Source organism: Cavia porcellus, unplaced genomic scaffold (genome assembly GCF_034190915.1).
Source record: "Cavia porcellus strain 051 isolate PalLab524CR breed Dunkin Hartley unplaced genomic scaffold, mCavPor4.1 scaffold_4, whole genome shotgun sequence".
Taxonomy (NCBI): domain Eukaryota; kingdom Metazoa; phylum Chordata; class Mammalia; order Rodentia; family Caviidae; genus Cavia; species Cavia porcellus.
In genome coordinates, this window is record NW_026947487.1 from 38,878,446 (window position 1) to 38,892,754 (window position 14,309).

Sequence of the window (14,309 nt, forward strand, 5' to 3'; positions counted from 1 at the left end):
AAGAGGAGAGTCAATGAAAAAGGCCAAAAATAAAACTGGATTTGATTGTTAAAACCACCAGACTGGTAATAGCAAAAAGAATGTACTAACACCTTCCGATAACTTCTGTAAACTAATACATTCAGCCCTGCTTTGAAATTCTACATCTACTCCATACAGCATGAACAATATCCAATTAAATAAATAAGTAAATAATAAATGCCAGCTGGAGCCACACTCAGCCAATACTTTGTGGATTAGAAATCAAACAAAAACATGGAGTGGTGACAACTGTGGCATTAAGCCACAGGCCTGCTGGCAGTTGAAATACAACAGCACCAATAATGTGGGTAGTGAGAAGAACTCTGGGCCAGGTGAATAGCAGAGCCAGAGCCACCAAGTTATGTAAGCAGCTAACGCACCTCATGGTCCCCTGGAAGGATCCTGAAGAGCTGACAGGTGTTGGAGCTGCAGTGTCTGCTCTTAAACACACCTCAGCAGAGTGTGCAACTCTAATGGACCGGCTGTGCTTCACATGCCATGAAAGAGAAGGAACCCAGAGTGACCAACATGAACTGAATATGGGATTTGTTGTTTTAGCTGATATTTACTAATCTTTATTCAAAAGTCAACTCTTCTCAAAATATTCCTAAGTAAACATTCTCTATTAATTGAGAATTTAACATTGAATTAAGGTACTGGAAGTTACAGAGATTATCTGAAATGTCAATGAATTTGGTTTACTGACCTAAAGGAGTCAGGTAAGACATGGAGAAATAGTAAACTTAAGTCCACAGGACGAATGTTCCCAAGAGCACAATGAACACTTAGAGTAACAAAACAACCAACATAATCAATAGGTTACAAAGAAATTCACTGTCGAAGTAGAAAACAATAATATGACAATATCTTTAAAATTAAATAATTACAATGGAAAGAGTGTTACATTAATAACACCTACTATAAAAGAGAACCATAAATTATGAAGTTAAAAACAAACATGAGATTCAGGAAGAAATGTCCAATTAAAATTTCTCTCAGCAAACCACGAACATTTTTAAATGCAAAAAGTAAGATAAGAAACAAAATTGGATAAACATGATTAAAATGACAGCATATCATTCAAAGGGAAAAGAATAGAAGATGATAAAGGTGTCCTGGTATGCAGTCAAGGTGAAGTGTTGTTTTTTTTTTTTTTAATTAAAATTTTAAAATAGAAAACAAAATAGAACCTTTGTAGGATGTTTAATAGAAATTCCAGAAAAAAAGATGTATGAATAGAAAAAAAAATAGTACTTTTGATATGGATGGCAATTTTCCAGTCATCAGAAACATGGAATTTTAGATTAAAAGACTTATCTTGTACGGAAAATTATAAAAAATAAATCTGTACTTTGGCATTAACTTTAAAAGTGAAATATGAGAAAAGAGGATGAAATTATATGATGGAAAAGTCAGAGACAATTTTGATGTAAAAACATAAATAATTTAAAAATTGAAAATTACTAAAAAAGGATCAAGTCCATACATCTCTCTCAAGAAATGATAAATTATGTTTAAAAATCAGCAAATATACAATTTGAAGTTAAAATGCAACAGATGATCAAATATAAATATAGAAATATAGAAACCAAAATTCTCCAAAAATAAGGTATATATTTTAAAAGCAAATATGGAATCAAAAAAAAATTGACCACTTTGTAGGTCAAAGAAATAATAATACTTTTTAAATAATTGTATGCTAGTTTTAATAGGGATCAGATTTCATTAGAAGTTATAAATAGCAGCAAAATAAAACATAACTTGTGTGTTTCAAAATTAAAAATATATTAATAAAAACATTAAATCTAAACTCGTGTCTACATGAAAATCCTAAAATAATTTTAAGAAAGTTTTGGAAAAATACATTTTGTAACCATTTTAACACTGTGTTAAAAATCATGTTTTCTATCGTTCTGAGCAATAAAAAAAATCTACTAGTTCATACGTAATATTTAATCTTAATAATATCATGTCAGTGATCTTTGGTAGTGCCTAAAATAATGTAGGAAATAGAGATCACGATGGTACCAATTTTTATAGTTTTTTGGTCATTTTTCCCACCATTTTCCAGTGGCCACGAATGATACTAACTTTGCACTGGCTCGTTTGCTAAAACAGAAGGCAGATCTCAGTACCAAATTGAAAATTTGAAATTGTCTACGAATGTTAAAGGGAAAGAAGCAAAAGTAGGCAGGGAGACCGGTCACACTGCGATGTCACACTTGGGAGAGGAAAATGGGAAAGAGAGCCCCAGGTAGAAGGTGCCTCAGTGTGTGCTGCACTCCTGAGAAAATCCTCCTTAGGCTGTTGAGTTTCCTCGGGTAAATACTGTGCATTGGAGGAGTCGTGGTTCCGGAGGGAATGGACCTGCTCAATAACCCATTCCACATTCAGCCTTGAGCTGTGAGCAGCCCCAGGACAGCAAGGTTTTCACGCAGAGACTACAACATGTCTCAGAATTGAAGCCGCTGAAGAGTCTGCCGACTTTATGAGATCATGAAGTCCTTGCTCAGGGTAAGGTCAGAACCACACAGTCGCCCATCTGCCACATAGAAGTGCATTTTGCATGGGAGCTTGGAGAATGCCCATTGAACAGACAACACCTAGCACACGCTGACATACAGCACTTTGAGTCCAGAGTTGTTGGAACTCATGTAGGTCTGCATGCCTCTGTTTCCTAGCCTCACTACACAGATTTACATTTCCATGGTGGGTTGATAGTAAAAGTCATTGAAATATGAAGAAAGAAAATTTGAATAATTATTTCCTTCTGTATGACAACTTGGAATTTTTAAATTTATATTCAAATTTTTAAAAAGTGTAAACTATTAAAGGCAATTTTTTTAAAAGTTCAAGTTTAGGCTAACCCATTCATATTTTAGAGATTTTCCTCCCTTTGGTACAGCTGTGTGCTTGCAAGGCAGGTGCTTATGCTGCTGAGCTAAATTCCTGGCCCTCAAGATTTTTAATTTTTTTAAAAATTGAAATTTCTAGAGCCAGTGATAGAACTCAATGACACAATGCCTGCTTAGCAAGCAGAAGGTCCAAAATTCAATTCTTGGTGACAGAGGAAAATTAAATAAATAAATAAATAAATAATAGGAATTTACATTTCTTGTTAAACTCAAAAGTGAATCAAGCAATTGATTGTTGCTAGCATTTACATGATTCTTACTGAATATAATAGCATCTTATCAAAGAGATTTTAATGTGATCTACTATAAGAACCAAATATACGAATTATTTCTCTGGGCTAAAATAAGGACATCTGAGTCACTTACAACTGATTTCACATGTTAGAATATTATTTATATTGTACTCAATGGAAAAAGCATGAAATTGGAAGGTGAAGAATGGTAGAGTATTGAGACATAATTCTAGTGGACTCATCAAGGATTTCCCTGGAACAATCCTTCATCTTGTTTCATGAGTTTATGACATTTTATAATTTTTCCACACCAATTTGTCCCTGCAGAAGGGCCAGCATTTTACAAGATATTTTCACATGTGGGATGCCCACTCTCTCTGGACATGTTTAGCGTACATATCAACTGCCTTGATATGATGGTACTAAGCACATCATCTCAGACTAATTATATGCACCAATTCCCATGAGTTGAATGGTAGTTTAAAACTAGTCGTGGAGTATATTTATACCAGAGACATCAGCAAGTATAATAAACCAGGACTCTCCTGCTCCACTGCAGACAAGCACTTGTTAAATATTTACTAGCATACCACAGAATAAGAAGAAAGATGAAAAACATGTTTAATGCAATGTGAATAGAGGCTCACACTGAGTAGCAGCTCTTTTTTAGGTGAGAAAGAGAATCTGAAAACATTTGGCATTTCTTAGGGAGAAATTACAGAGAGCTAAAACATCACCAGTCCTAAGGAAGCAAGATCCCCAAGTACTAAAGTAGAATTACAAACATATATTAATTTTGACTGCAACTCCAGCATGACCTTATCCAAAATCAAGGGAAACATCAATCTGTAGTTTTCATTCCATTTTAATATTTTTTTATGTTTTCTATTTCATAAGTACCATCTGATACTATATTATCCAGCAAACTATTTACATTTTAAGTATATTGGATTTTCTTTAACATTTTCACAATGAGTAAATAAAACTTCATTATCTAATTTCTAATGAAATTTTAAGTTGTATTTAAAGCTTCTTGTTTTTTAATCTGAATCTGTTGCTTTGTCAGTTTTGCTTTATTTAAGCAAATGAGCCTTAAAAGTGAAAATATCTAGATTCTTGAAACCACAAAAATAAGCAAAGATTTTGTAAAACCACAATAGATAAAACATTGAAGTGCAACAACTTTCATTGAAATAGCGTGGGGTAGAAAGACCACCCCACGTTATATTTGAATACTAAAATGCAGTTACAGAGAATTTTATAAGGCTTTTTATCATGGTTTCTGAATAAAGGATCAAAATGTCAAAGTTAATAATAATAATGAATATTAATTTATCCATTTAAGTAAAATCTGTTTTCATAGAATAACCACATGACTCAATAAAGAATGTTCCACAGAATTTATGACTACTTAGAATACAATGGATTGTTTTTGTACTTTGAGTGATCCTTTAAAATATAAATATTCTGTATACTGTTGTACTCCATTAACCTGCTTCATGATTTATTTCAAAAGAAAGAGGCTCAAGTTCAAAATATTTAGGAGCACTTCTGGTTCAATAATGCTATGACAATGCTTTCAAAATGTATATCCTTTCTCATGTCTATAAAAATAGCTTACTTTCCTTAGAAAGTACACAAAATAGCTAGGTCTGGAGGTTAGAGAAACCTCACTTTCCATTCTAAGGTGCACTCATTAAATATTTTCATATATACTCAATACATTCCAAGCTTAGCTTTTCCATCCTTGAAAGGAAAATTAAACAAAACCTTCAATACCAAAACAATGCTTTCATTCAATATTTAAAATTATAGAGAACATCAAATAAGTGCTAGACTGTTAAGTATTATAAATGATGGATGATGATAGCAGGATAGCAAGATAACAAGATAGACGGATGGATAGATAAATAGATAGACAGACAGACGGGCAGGCAGAAAAGTAGAGAGATAGGTTGACAGCTAATAGAGCAGAAATCTATAATATAGACTGCATGGCAAGTATTAATACCTTCCTTCTCTATGCTTCACTTGTCAGGATTTAAAATTTATAGCCAGTCAGACAGGAATACCATCTCAGTGGTTTATTGAATTCTCTTATCTGTTTTTAATTTAATCTTTGCATTTTATATTAGAAAAGTATGATTGATTTGCTACAATTGTCATATTCTAGAAACTAAAACTGTATTTTCAAGTTAGATAGTGGGAAAAATGTTGGTTTTCATGGCATTACAAAATTTCTAAGTTGTGATCAGACAGTGTATTCAACAAACAATCCAAATAAATAAAACACTTAAAAGTTAAAATTACAACTTAATTATGAACACATACTAATGTGAGAAATCTGTAAAAAGTATATATAATTTATAATCATTTACTGTTTTGAGTTCTAATTCTAACATATGTAGTATATCTTAGATTCCTGCCTAGTATTTTGCTTTGTGTCCAAGAAACCTTGCAAAAATTCACCAAAAAATAAAGTAAAATAAATGTTCAAAAAAGAATTCTACTTTTCTTAGCAGTCTAAGTATTTAGCATGTATTGTGATCAGACTTTAACCTTTTTGTTTAAGTGAAACAAAAATCTGTAGGTTTCTCATCTTCCTTGTGTAAGCGTAGCTGTCCTTAATATACATTTAAATAAAAAGTGGTTAATTTATGGTTGATTTGCACACCCTAACATGCCTGCTAACCAGGAAATAGTTCTTTCACCATTTAACTGTCTCAGATTAAACTTTAGTGCACAGTGTAACAGGTATTATCGTAAATTATTTGTGCATTGAGTTGACAGTCTTTTATTTGTACTTATTCAAACAAACTTTTCACTAGACATAGTTCTTTATTCACTACCATATTGACACATAATAATGATAAGAAAAATTAGTCTCAATTTTTAAAAAAATGATAGGAAAGGCTGATGCATATGACTTCTAAAATTTTTCACTGTAATACACAGAAAACCTCTAATTGCATGGGAAATGAATTCAAATGCACAAGTTACTGAAAGCAACCAACATCAGATGAGAAATCAAGGGCAGGGTGGCAAAGGGTAATGAATTCCAGCGTGTTCTATCAGTGGGCATAGTAATTGATACATTGTGTCAACTTGAGAAATTTAGAAATTTAATTAAAGGACCCAGCCATTGTACATCCTAGGATAAAGAGAACATGCCCTAGCTTGGCTGTTCACCCCCTAGGATGTTGTAATGGTTGATTCATTGTTTCAACTTGAGAAATTTATAAGTTTAAATGAGTCGCCTGGTTTCTGAATCCTAGGGAAGAGAACTCACCCTAAAGTGGATATCCTGCTTACAATATAAGTGAGGAAAAGAGACTTGCTCTCCCCTTGAGCTCTTGCTGCTTTTGCTGTCTTCCACTGCCATGAACTGTGTGCTATCTACATTCTACATGTGCAACTCTGCATTAGAGCCAGCTGAGTATGACCTGAAGCTTCCATAAATTATGGACTAAATTAACCTTTCCCCTCTAACTTTGGTTGTTGGGTATTTTGTCTCAGCAATGAGATAAAAGTAACTAAGACATTTTATGTTTTTGTCCATCTTGTTGAATCCTTTCTAAATGCCCAAGACTTGTTGTTTTGATACCATTTAGACATTCCATAAAAGATATCATCCTGCCCTGTCACTACGTATTATTTTCCTAAAGTGTACCAGCTCGTTTCCTTTTCATTGTAGTGAAAAAGTGTGCATTTAGGTCACTTATGCTGTAAGCAAAGAAGGGAAGAGGTACACATTAAAAAATGTCAGCTGTTATGTAAGGTTTCTTTTTTTCCATTTCATTATACTGTGTTTCTGAAATTTAAGAATTTTCCTTGGATAATATGTTAGTTGGTTCTTCCCTTAGTATCAGTTTCATTTCCAGGGACACAATAATAACCTAAGTCTTCAATGTTTGACTATCTCCAACTAAGATAAACTTGCTTTGCCTTCCACATAAAGTAAAAATCTCAAAACTATTGACTCTGAGCCAAGTAGTTTTTACAGCATGGTGAAAGCTCCCACACTTCTGACAAAAATAGCTTATTTGGACAAGTGACTGTTGTGTATATCTAGTATTTTAGTCACTAGAATTCATCGAAGGATTTACATTTACGAATTTCTTTCTAAGAGCTCAAGACAAGGGTGTCCTTCTACTGATACCTACTACTTGACTTTTTAAGAACAAGCAGGTCATTTCACAAGAAGTAAACATGAACTATTCCAACCACCTTTGCTTAAACCAGATACTAACTATATAGCATTTAAGATATTTCTTTGTGAGATTAGATGTCATAATGACTTATAAAAGGTGAACTCTCTGCCTGATGGTAAGTGTTGTGTCTTTGGGTAAAAATCATTTTTAAACTTCCTATGCTTTATTTCCTATTTAATAAACACTGTGTAGTTGGAACAGCCACTTTAATGGGAATTTTATTCTTTACTGATAAAAATGTGATTCAAGTTCTGAAGGTCCCTCTGATAGATATTCATAGAAGGCCCATTTCTTTCAGTTTACAAAAGAAATATTCTTGAGCATTTTAATGACATCTTCAGTAGCAAAATAAGTTGTCATTGATTCTCAATAATATCTTAGGTTGTGTTATCTTATTTTCAGGGAGTGAAGTGTGCAGTCAGACACAGATATCAAATTTATTTTAACTGTGTCCAATCCTCTTAAATGCCTTTTCAGTATCTAAATTATTGTGAATGTCAAAACTTATCAGCAACACGTGTAAGTACAAATTTATAAATCACCATAACTATTCTTAGGTACCCGATATAATTATAATGAAAACAGAAAGCAAAAAAGGATTAAAGTATATTTTATATATGTATGTTACATATAATGTACATTATGTATTAAACGCATTACATATGTCCTGTATGAAAATTAGTTATATATATATATATATATATATATATATATATATGATCTCTTTTAAGTACAACTTTAAAAAGTAATGACTTTCAACACATTTGCTTTGTTAAATTTTTCTTGTAACTACATCAAAGTATTTGAAATCTGGCAAAATGTGCATAGTTCAAAAACTTTCACATTCATTTGACAAGTAGTACAAATTATTTTTACAAAGATATTTGGAACCTGAGGCTCCTGATCAACGCTGCCAAAGAATTTCCTGAAATGTTGGCTTGAAAATTTTAAATTTTGAAAATATTTTCCCAAATTTTAAGTAGCTATGGAAAATAGGGAAGGAAATTGTCATTTATTTATTTATTTTATTTGATGGCAAAAATTATTATATCTTTTTCAACCTCAATAGATTAATCTTTTTAAACAAAAATAAACAGTTTAGAGCCATAACAAAAGGAATATTTAGAAAGAAGAGTATCTCTAAATTTGCTTTAATCATTTTAAATGATTTTTTAAAAGCTAATGCCAATCCGAATACTATATTAACAACATGCTGCTAGAATGCCCTTTCCATAATCAGAATAATCAGATCTCAAAGTATAAGTTCAGCAACCTCCAATTTCAAGGCCTAGTTTATTGCCTCAAGCAATCAAACTATTTGGCTAAGATTATTCTGTCATGTTGTAATATTTTTGAATCTCCATGTTGAAAATCACAAAAAATTCCTCCAGAGCTTAATTCAAAAGAAAGTCAAAAGTCCTTCCTTTTAAACAGTTATCTGTTCCCCTTTTGTAGTATTACAAGATAAGTTTTTTGTGCTAGTCTCCTGGAAATAATGATCTGTCAGCTAAGGTCTTGCAAGAACAACTTTCTCTTCTCTAGTTTTACATATCCCTACACTTTTAACTTTTCCTCACAGGTTCCATTTTCCAGCCTTTTGATCATGTTCACTAACTTTCATCTGCAAAAGCAACAGAGTCTCTAATTTTGTATTTTAAAGGGCTGTAATATCTCCATGTCTCAAATTAGTAAGTGAATTGCGTTCTCTGGTACAAACGAGACCATTTCTTATTTCCCTTTAAAATGATTTGTCCAGCACCATGGATTATTTCCTAGTCCTCTAGATTCCCCAAAAGTAATTTATTTTACCAGAATTATACACTGTACATCAGTCCAAGGCTGTCCAAAGATGTATCTGTCAGTGCCAAGGCTAGATTGTGTGCTTGGCTCACAGAAAATTCTAGATTCTCATATCTGAGAAATAAGCTACTAATTTAGGCCCAAGCATTTTTCTAACCCAACAAGGATTCTCCATAGGAATCAACTGATAGTTGATAGACAGCAAAATTTCTATTACTCATGTGAAGCATCCAATTAGAATATTTAGAGTAAAACAAAACATGCTTGTTTTCTAATATTTAGTTCTAAAGTCTCTCTTAGGGCATATGTATAACAAAATTGCTAGTTATTAAGAGGAAATAGATCATAACGATAAAAAAATCCTCAATATCAGACATGCCTCAAAAAAAAAAAAAAGCTTATGCACGTATTGGCTGTAAACCATGAATAGCTTGAAATAACTTTTATCACTTTGTATAGTTTCTGTCTCCTTATTTGATTAATAGAAGTAATTATAATAACACCTCGCATTCTTGTGAAAATTAAGTGTGCAAAAACATATTTAGTATATTACCTGAAATTCAGAAAGTATCATAAAAATTTTCTTATTATTTTATGTTTATAATTAATGCCACAAGTCTTTAATTATGTGGAGTGATGCAACTCATTTGCTAATAATTCCACAAAAAGACTTCATCATGTCATGACAATCTAGAAGCTCTTTGACTGAAGAAAAACAAGAAAAGGAAGAAGATGCTATATTTAAAAATCAAATACTATTATATACTACAGCTAGTAGCTATCTTTGTAACTTGCCCATAATTTTGGTTTGTGGGAGTGAATACATGTTTTTTTTTTAGTTAGACTTTGAAACTGAGGTAGATTATCAAGATTAGAGTCAGCTTTCCAGTCGCCCCTGCTAAACTGTGTACTCTCTGTGTGAGACGAGATGCCTTGCGTTATTCTTCTGGTATTTGTTGGCTTTGTATCGTTTCACCTCCTTGTCAGAATGCAGACTTGGCTGCATGAACGTAGCCAGCATTTGTTTCTTCTGGCAAAGAGATGTGGCAGGAGAGTGACTGGGAGCATTGTTGACAGAATAACTCTCCATTAGTGAATATGTTTGATCTCTAAGCTTTCATCCCAGTAAAAACCATAAGGGAATTTGCAAACATTAAAAATCATTTCCTTCATTGTAGAATTACAATGGTAACAGGGATTTTATTCAGGTTACTTATTTATAAAGGCAACAGAACTGGCTCATCTTTGGATACATAAATAGGTAATGCTGCACAATTGGTTTAATTCTTCTCTGGACTGAACACACGTTGTCAAATTTAATTAATTTATTTCAAATGGGTAATTTACTTGAAATCTCAAAACAGTTGTATGTACAAATTTATGTTAACCTATCAAAAGTATTGATCATTTTTGTTTTCATTTAGGAAATGTAAGTATTGATTGACTATGTGAAATAAATGTATCATTATCTGGCAACAATTGACTGTTAAAGAAAGACTTCGTCTATTTTTTCCAATGGTGCATATACTATTCTATCAACACATATACAATCTTAATGATAACAAAAATGAATAAAAGAAGGCTGAGGCATGAGGATCACAGCAAGCTGACTAGGGAGCATAGCCTCCATAGTGAGTTCAAGACCAGGCTGAATCACAAGGGGAAACCACATCTCAAAAAGAATCTAGAAATAAGCTGCACAAGTTTTATTGTAATCATCTCAATTTTTTTTTTATCTTAGATGATTTGATTCTACAGTTACGTTAGGTCTTTCAAAGAGATTTTCTTTTCTCCTTAGAAAAAAGTAAACACACACACACACACACACACACACACACACACACACACACGCTAAAAAGCAGAACTCCTAAGAGTTTGATGCATTCTTTTAGTTTCTTCATTTAAAAACACACAGTGCACGTAGGTTGTACTAAGAGTCCTGTGCTTGGAAAACTTGGACATTTTTCCTCTTATTTTTCACTGTTAGTGATGTGAATAGGCGGGGGCTGGTGCTTAGAAGGTTGTGCCTGGCCAGTAAAACAAGTTTTAACTTCAAGAATGAGCATGGAAAGGGATGACTTCACTGTAAAGGGATTCAAGGTTCTGCAGTATCTGCAGAACTCAATTTTGGGCAAATGTTTTCTGAAACAATGAAACACAGTTGTTTTCCACTGCTAATGCATACATTTTAAATGTTCTTTGTAAAATGCATACAAGAAATTAATCAATTAGCAAAATGCAATTCTAGACTCCAAAGTAGCTGTTGTAATTTGATATTAATTGACATCTATCTGTTTATATTTTACAGTATTTTGGCAGAGTCTTTAGTATATTTTTAAATGTTTCCTTTTAGCTTCTTTACTCATTATTCTTGTGATAAACAGCATTTCCACCAAATGACTTGTTTTACCTATTTAGTTTCAAGATTAATTTCAATCTTAATAAAATGAGCCTCTTTCCAATGTATAGTCAGAGCATCTTTCTGACAGATGACAGGCTAGCAGGAGTTCAGTATTCTCTACAGTATTTTCCCCTACTTTATGCTTAGATATTTCTAATTCACTAAATATGAAACTAAAAGATAAACCATTAACTTTTAAAACTGACTTTTCCTCAGAAAATTCACTTAAATTTATTTAGCTCATATTCCTCATCTGGAAAGTGTTTCAAAAATAAGTCCTGTAGTAGTCAGCTTTTGATTACTGTGACCAAATACCATTAGCAGACACAACATCAAGAAAGAAGGTTCAGTTTAAGAAGGTTTACTCCATCGCTGCCCACCAAAGAGGAAAAGTCATTGCGAAAGAGCAGGCAGAAGAAAGCCACTCACTTCATAGCAGCCAGAAAGCAGAATTAGAGGGAAAGAGTGGGACAGAAAGGAATCTAGGACTAGATATTTTTCTGAAGATCATGCCCCTGTGACCTACTCTTACAGTAGCCACTAACTCCTAAATTTTCATCACCCCCCTTTTATGCCATCAGTTATCACCAATGCATGAACCCACTGATGACAATAGGGAATGCCTGACTGATCCATTTGTCTCTGGAAACAACCACAGACATACCCAGAAATGTGTTCTACTATTTCCTCTGCATTTTCAATCTAATCAAGTAGACAATCAAAGTTATCACAGTTATGCTAGTAAATTATTATATATGAGACAAGAAAACAGTTTCTAACTACTGTCTGCAAGGGAGCTGGGATTCAAACAATGAAAACAATACTCTCATCTTTATACACAGTTAAGCATGGTGAGAGCTCGATCATTAAGATAGCTGCTGAAAAGCAGTGAGCCTGGGCCTTAGAATGATGCAAAGACACTTGGAATAGCTCTTTGTGTCAAGCTTGTACCTCACCAGAGCTGGTCACAGATAGCATGTCCATAATGTTGTGAGATGGAAAGTTGACTTTAGACAAAAATAAGAATGTAACTGACTTGTCAGTGTCAGATCCTAGACTCAGAGCCAGGTACTCTTACCCCAAGTACAAGTTGCATTATGTTACAATTGCATCTCTGAAAGATTAATTTCAAAGAAAATTTCACAGGTTAACTATTCTTGGTTTTTAAAATTCAGAGTTATTTCCTTGTGTTTAGCTCAACTTAAAAATATACTTCATATTTATTTTAATCATTTTAATTAACTGTATATTTTTACTTTCTGTATATCATATGCACATTTATAACTTGTAATATTTAAAATGTAATAAATTTTATTTAAAAAATGAGTCCCAAAAACATTGTTTAGAACCTATTGACTATTGCTAATTGTCTACTTGTTGCTATTTAATATGGTTTATCACCAATAAAATACATTCCTTTCTCCTTAATATTTTATTCAATAGAGAAATAAACCCCTGTAACATTTATTTGAGTCATTTTTGTTATATAAAAGATCACATTTGTATTTCTGTCATGTTGTGAATACTCTCTACCTCACAAGTAAAGCTTTCAGATAAATGTAATATACATTTGTGAAAATCTTTACTTTTAGAACTAATGATAAGTCTACTAAGTAATAAAAAATTATACCTATATTTATCATTCATATTAAAGAGCAGTTATTAAGCATAAAGTTCATCTTTATATGAAAATTTATTAGAAAAAATTTAATCTCGTATACATTTCTAGGTCATGCATAAATCTGCAAAGATTACATGTATAAATAAATCAAATTAGAGTAAAAAAGCTCACAAAATATAATGTAATTTTAACCACTTTTTTTTTAAAAGTAAGTTACTAGGAAAACAATTTTTACCCCTGAATTAAAATATATGTAACATAAAACTTCACATTTTTATCATTTTCAGTGTATAAATGAAGACAGTAATGATATTTGCAATATTGTGCTACTTTCGCCATTCTATTTCTTAATGTCTTTTATGCATCAAACAGAAAATCTTCAATAATTAAGAAATCAACACTTCCCATTCAGTCCTCTTTCCCTACTTTTCATCTTTGTGAATTCGTCTGTTCAGATAAGTGGAATCATACAATATTATATCTTTTGTGTCTTCCTTATTTCTCTTAGAATAATTATTTTAAGGCTCCTGTATATATTACAAGTCCATTCCTGCTAATGACTGAATGATATTCTGTTGTCTGTACTGTGTTTTGTTTATCCATTCATCTTTTGATGGACACTTTGACTCCAATTTTTACTTATTGTGAACAATGCTTTAGTGAAGATAGACATACAAATATCTTTTCAAATTATTTGGCATATATCTGAATGACATTTTGGAAGGATTGGATCATATAATATTTCTACATTTGGCTTTTGGAAGTATCATTAATGTGTTTTTTACAGTGACTACATTTTACTTTTGCAACAGCAAAGAACAAAAATTCTAGTTTCTCTCCATAATTAACAAACTTTATTTTTCTTTTTTAAATTCTATCAGCCTTCATAGAGGTGCAATGGTTTCCTATTGTGATTTTTGGTTTGATGTTTGTATTTCCTGAATTACTAATGATTTTGAAAATCTTTCTCTGTTTATTGGTGATTTGTACAACTTCTTCAGGGAAAAAAACTGTCAACTTAAGTCCTTTGATTTCTTTTTCCCTGAGTTATTCTACTATTATTGAGTCATAAACATCATTTATATATCCTTCATTTAAATAATTGTT

At 32.2% G+C, this 14,309-nt stretch overlaps 1 protein-coding gene across 2 annotated transcripts in view; it reads left to right on the top strand.

Moving 5' to 3' along the window:
* Gpc5 (glypican 5) overlaps positions 1–14,309 on the top strand; it is a 1,275,996-nt gene that overhangs the window by 1,198,912 nt on the left and 62,775 nt on the right. The window lies entirely within an intron of this gene.